Raw genomic sequence first — 5,954 nt, forward strand, 5'->3', positions numbered from 1 at the left:
GTGCACGTTCTGTCATAGCTGTGGCATGTTGTGTGTGTGTGTGTGTGTGTGTGTGCAGGGGCGCAGGAGATATTTTGAAAGTGAGGGGGACCAAATTGTGAACACAAACCCATAGTGAGATCAGATATCGGATCGCCACCTCTGGCCCACTTTCAACCATCATATTTTAAACTTGCCAGAATATTAAGATAATACAATTGATTGTTTTCAAACAATTGTTTTCACTACTTGGGCCAATGGTAGAATACTGGTCACTTCTTGGGCAAATGGTAGAAAAAAGCAACATGGGATGTTGATATTTTATGAAGCCATGAATGAATCATCATGCCTATGATCCAAACATAGACTACATGATCAAATAGCCTAGTTAGGCCTACTTAAATTGTCTGGTATAAACCAAATCAACTCTCCACTGTGTGTTTGCAGTTAATATTTATGCAACATTAGAACTTAACAAGTGTTGGTTTAAGTTACCAGTCCAGAACACACAGAAAATTGCAACAGAAAGTTGCCTTTATAATAACTATTTGTTCCAACAGCATTTAAACAAAGCATTTATAAAATTTAAAAAAAAAAAAAAAAAAAAGACTTATAATTAAAATAAAATACTGTTACTGTAGTGACTGTATCACATTATCCCAAGCTTCAAAGAGCTCCCCACGTCTGTGACAGGCAGATGTGACACTGCTAAATTCTCAGCTTGTTTATACCCTACACTGAACGCATAAGAACGCTAGGCCTATCACTCTGGGGTGTGGTAGCCTACTCTCTGGGATTTATGCACCAAGGTAACTGAAGTATCCAAACCCAAGTTTAAAAAAGCCTCGAATACCAGCCTGCCTCAAAAAAAGATGATGATAAATGATTTATGCTAAGCAAGTAGCCTGGATTATTTTATGATTGTTAGTAGACAAACTGGCTTCAGATATCCAACAGAGTGAATATGAGATTGTGCAGTCTTACAGTACTGTAGATGGCTATGGTTAGTGATGTGATGCTGTTAATGGGGAGTTTTACAGTTAGCGCAAATCCTATAGATTATTATTTATTTAGCGTACCTATAAGGCTTTTTTCCCTTATCAAATATGTGGGGGGCGACGGCTGTCTCTTCAGCACTGCCTGGGACATATCCTGCACGTCCCCCGTGCCTCCTGCGCCCCTGTGTGTGTGTGTCCACTCAGCCTAGCAGACGATGGGGTGTAAATGCTATTGGAATTGGTGTCTCTGTCTATGTCTGTGTAAGAGGGATAGGCAAAGTGTCTAGGACAGAGACACGTTGATGCTTTCTACCTGACATGGAACCTGACAGGGAATGGTAAACCAAACTCAAAATAATGAAATTGACAGATAACAAAAGTAGAAATTGAATGTAAATGTAAATAAACTAGTATCACCATAATCCCCGTCATTATTGTTATAAGCAACACTCTTGTCACAACCACAAATGTGCATGCGCTCAGTCGGCTGCTTCCACCCCAGTTGTGCGTACTGCTCTCCCTCCATCTAAAAAACTAGTGCAGTGCCCGTTCAGACATACTATTCCTGTAACCCAATTACATGCCTGCAGGTAGGCCTGCTTTGAAAATAGAATAGGGAAAAACATCAAGGTAAGCATTCAATAATGAATAGGCCTACAGATAATATAATAATATAATAAATGTGAAGTGAGCAGAATTTAAGCATGGCTACATGTGACATTTTTTACAAATCAAAATTACATAATCCTAACAGCTGTTTTGAGTCAAGGCTATATGCTTAGCCTATTGAATAACTTGATGATGGAGAAAACAAACCATTTTGTGGAATGATGCATCATATGAAATTTGCAACGGTGTGACTCAAAAACAGTCTCTGGTGGCCTATAAGCATATAAGTGACATGACACTATGTCTGCCACTCGTTGCTTGTCGCTGGTCATGCTTTGCGTGTGTGGCATTCTGGACGTTCTTTAATTCGGGACCATTATCGCTCGTTTAATTTAAGACCTTGCAGTTGGAAATGTCGTTTGCTTATTCAAAGTCTAAAGACAGTCCAAAGTAGCCTGGGATATTCGAAGTGTCCGTTTATTGCACATCATTTTTTACGTCATTTTGAAGAGCCACTGCATACAAAGTCAAAGTCAAAGTCAGCTTTATTGTCAATTTCTTCACATGTTCCAGACATACAAAGAGATCGAAATTACGTTTCTCACTATCCCACGGTGAAGACAAGACATATTTTGCCAATTTAGGTCCACAGACAAACATAACATTCAAGTAAAAAAAAAAAAAATAAGTAAATAAGAGGGCACATATAATAATGAAAAAAATAAGAGCAGCAAAATTTGGTTGAAATTGTGCATAGACAGTCAATAAAATACTAGTGCAAAGTCAGGCCAATAAAAGGCTTGGGTAGTTCTGTTTGACCTAAGTAAGAAAGAAAGTGGCATAGTGGTGCAAGTTATGTAAGAGCAGCAGAAGTGTTGTGTTTTCAGGACAACAACACCAAGTTGTAAAGTGTACAAGTGTGCAAGTGGAGTAGTGCAGGCGGCCATTTTGGGTCCAATGTCCAGGATGTTATGTAGCTGAGGGTGGAGGGGGGAGAGGAGGAGAGAGTTCAGCATCCTTACAGCTTGGTGTATGAAGCTGTTGGTGAGTCTGGTAGTCGGGGGAGCACAGGCTTCTGTACCTCTTCCCAGAGGGCAGTATATCAAACAGATTGTGAGCGGGGTGACTTGCATCACTCACAATTTTGGTCGCCTTCGGGGTGAGGTGGGTGGTGTAAATGTCCTTCAGGGAGGGCAGTGAAGCACCAATAATCCTTCCAGCTGTGTTCACTATGCGCTGCAGGGCTTTCCTGTTGTATTCAGTGCAGCTTCCGCCCAACACAGCGATACAGCTGGAGAGGATGCTCTCAATGGTGCCTCGGTAGAATGTGGTCATGATGGCTGGTGGAGCACTTGCTCGCCTCGAGTTTCCTTAGGAAGTACAGGCGGGCTGAGCTCTCTTCGCCAGTGATGCAGTGTTGGTGGTCCAGGAGAGGTCTTCACTGATGTGCACCCCCAGGAATTTGGTGCTGCTCGCTCTCTCCACCACAGCACCGCCGATGGTCAGTGGCAGGTGTTGGGTGTGACCTCTCCGAAGTCAACAACAATCTCTTTGGTCTTGCTGGACGTTCAGCAGGAGGTTGTTGTCCCTGCACCCGCGTGGTCAGATGGTCGACCTCCAACCTGTATTGAGTCTCGTAAGCCCTTAGTGATGAGACCCACCAGAGTTGTGTCGCCAGCAAATTTCACTATGTGATTGTTGCTGTAGGTTGCAGTGCAGTCATCGCCAGCAGGGTGAAGAGCAGCGGACTGAGCACGCAGCCTTGGGGGGGCCCCTGTGCTCAGTGTGATGCTGCTTGAGGTATTGTTGCCAACACGTACTACTTGGGGCCTCTGACAGAGGAAGTCCAGTAGCAAGTTGCAGAGGTAGGTACTGAGTCCCAGTTTGTCAAGTTTGCAGATGAGTTGTTGTGGTATTATGGTGTTGAATGCAGAACTGAAGTCTATAAACAGCAATCTCACATATGAGTCTCTTTTTTCCAGGTGGGTGAGGGCTGGGTGGAGGGCAGAGCAGATTGCATCCTCTGTAGACCGCTTGGCTCGGTATGCAAACTGGAAGGGGTCCAGGGTGGGGGAGAGAATGGCTTTGATATGTGACATGACAAGCCGCTCGAAGCACTTCATGATGATGGGTGTCAGTGCCACAGAGCGGTAGTCATTGAAGCAGGATGGAGCAGTTTTCTTCGGCACAGGTATGATGGTGGCAGCTTTGAAACATGATGGGACGGTGTCTTGGTGTGTTGTTGCAAAATCCGCGGAGTTCACTGTATTGTTGAGGTTTTTACCCGTGTAACCTACACCGATCCAGCTCTGCCAAAGCCTCTATCCTCACTGGTAGCTTACAGTACAGTGGTGTGTGGGAGGGGGAGTGGCTAGCGGAAAAAGCCAATGTGCTTCTTTTACCGATATATTTAACAATATCTTTTGCATTTCTTATTCAAACAACGTAAAATTGGGCACTGCACTTACTCATGCCCATAGCAAGACACCTGCCAAGTTTGAAATCAGTCTGACAAACGGTCAGCGAGATATGCGTGCCACAGACACGCATCCGGATAGCCTAGAAATCTAGACGCACGCTAGCGACGGCAAATTAATTTGCTCAGCCTGTACGTCTAGTAGCAAACCATAGGGATTTCTATTGGCTGACGCCGTGGACGTCATCCAATCACAGCGCTCTATTTTGTTAGAGAGTCTTAAGGCGGGCTTAACAGGATGACGACAGTCCTGCGATGGTGAACAACAAGGAAGGTGGCTATGGCGAACGAAGAGCGGTTGTTTGTATCGGCGTTGGCGTCAACTTTGGAGGAGTTGGACTTGTGCTTTTCTTTTAGTTGAGCAACACAATGCACTTAAGTCATTCCTTTCAAAGAAGGATGTATTTGCCGTTTCGCTCTGGCCACGTCATCCTGCTCTTTGTTCTGATTGGTCGTAGCGCTGGCCTATTGCATGCCTAGGCAGTTTGAAAGACAATTCTCTGCCCGCCCCTTGGATTAAGCGAGGTGAATGGGTCGATTCCAGACTATACATTTCAATGATATAGGATGGCCCGCCACAGACGCTTCTTGCTTTATAGATAGATGAGAGCAAAAAACACAAGCCTGATCATGAATAGGTTGTTACGTTTTATTATAAATAACTTCCACATAATCTTAAATCAACGCCAACCATAACTTTTTTCACTAAAAGTATTGTCACTGAAGGACTCAGATTGCTTGGAGAGGTAAAATTTCTCTCAGAGCTCACTACTAAGTATGATTCTCTTGGCTAGACCATACATGTAGAATTTAACCCAGTTGACCCTCGCGACAAGGGATTATAATCCTACTTCAGTTTTATTAAATAAGTTATTTTTAAATAGCCAGGAATAATATTAAAAATAATGTCATATCTGTAAGCATTTCAAAATTCATCTCCATTGCAGTCACAGAATAACCATAAAACAATTTTGTCCAGTAAAAGAAGTCCAAAGCAGTCAATACCGCCACCAGCTACTAGGAGTGCTGCGCTCCTATCAGCCACCGCACCCAGCACAGAGAAACAGCGAAGCCGCGGGGCGACGAACCCACTTCCAAAACAGCCAGTTAGCCGCGGTTAGCAGCCAGGCAGCTACAAACTAGCGGCCGAAGCCAGGCAGCCGTAGCAAAAGATTGTTAAGGCGGAACAATCTTTGGTCGTAGCATGCAAGGCAGGCAAGCAAGCAGAGCAAGCAGAAGTACCGTCCCCCAGCAGAATAGCATGAACGGCACCTGTCCCAAATCTAATCTAATCAGCCAACTCACCAGAATTACGGAAAGTTCATGGGTCCATTATCCGACCATTTCCAGAGAGACATACAGCGGGGAAAATAGGTAATAAGTGAACATCAGTCAACATTTTTTTTAGTAAGTATACTTCCAATGAGGCTATTTGCATGAAATTTTCATCAGACATTAGTAGACAGAGATAGATAGATGGATATATACTTTATTGATCCCCAAGGGGAAATTCAAGGTCTCAGTAGCATACAGACATCACACACAACTCGCACTCGCAGCAGAAATGGTAAATATAAGTATAAACATATAACAAAACTCTACTGTACAATAGAGACAGAAGAAGATAAGAAAAACTAGCAAAACTAAACACTAAATATAGTATATAAATTAAATAAAAAAATCCACAGTGTGCTTGAGGGTGATCAAGCATGAGACGCTTGCAGTGACAGGGCCGGGACTGGCCTGTAGTTCTGTGTGCATGGTAAGGTGCTCAAGAGAGTGAGTGTCATGGTGAAGGTGGAAAAAGTAGTCCAACAGTAGTCCTGTAGTTCTGTGTGCATGGTAAGGTGCTCAAGAGAGTGTCATAGTGAAGGTGCAAAAAGTAGTATTTA

The sequence above is a fragment of the Alosa alosa genome, chromosome 7 (genome assembly GCF_017589495.1).
Source record: "Alosa alosa isolate M-15738 ecotype Scorff River chromosome 7, AALO_Geno_1.1, whole genome shotgun sequence".
Classification (NCBI taxonomy): Eukaryota; Metazoa; Chordata; class Actinopteri; order Clupeiformes; family Clupeidae; genus Alosa; species Alosa alosa.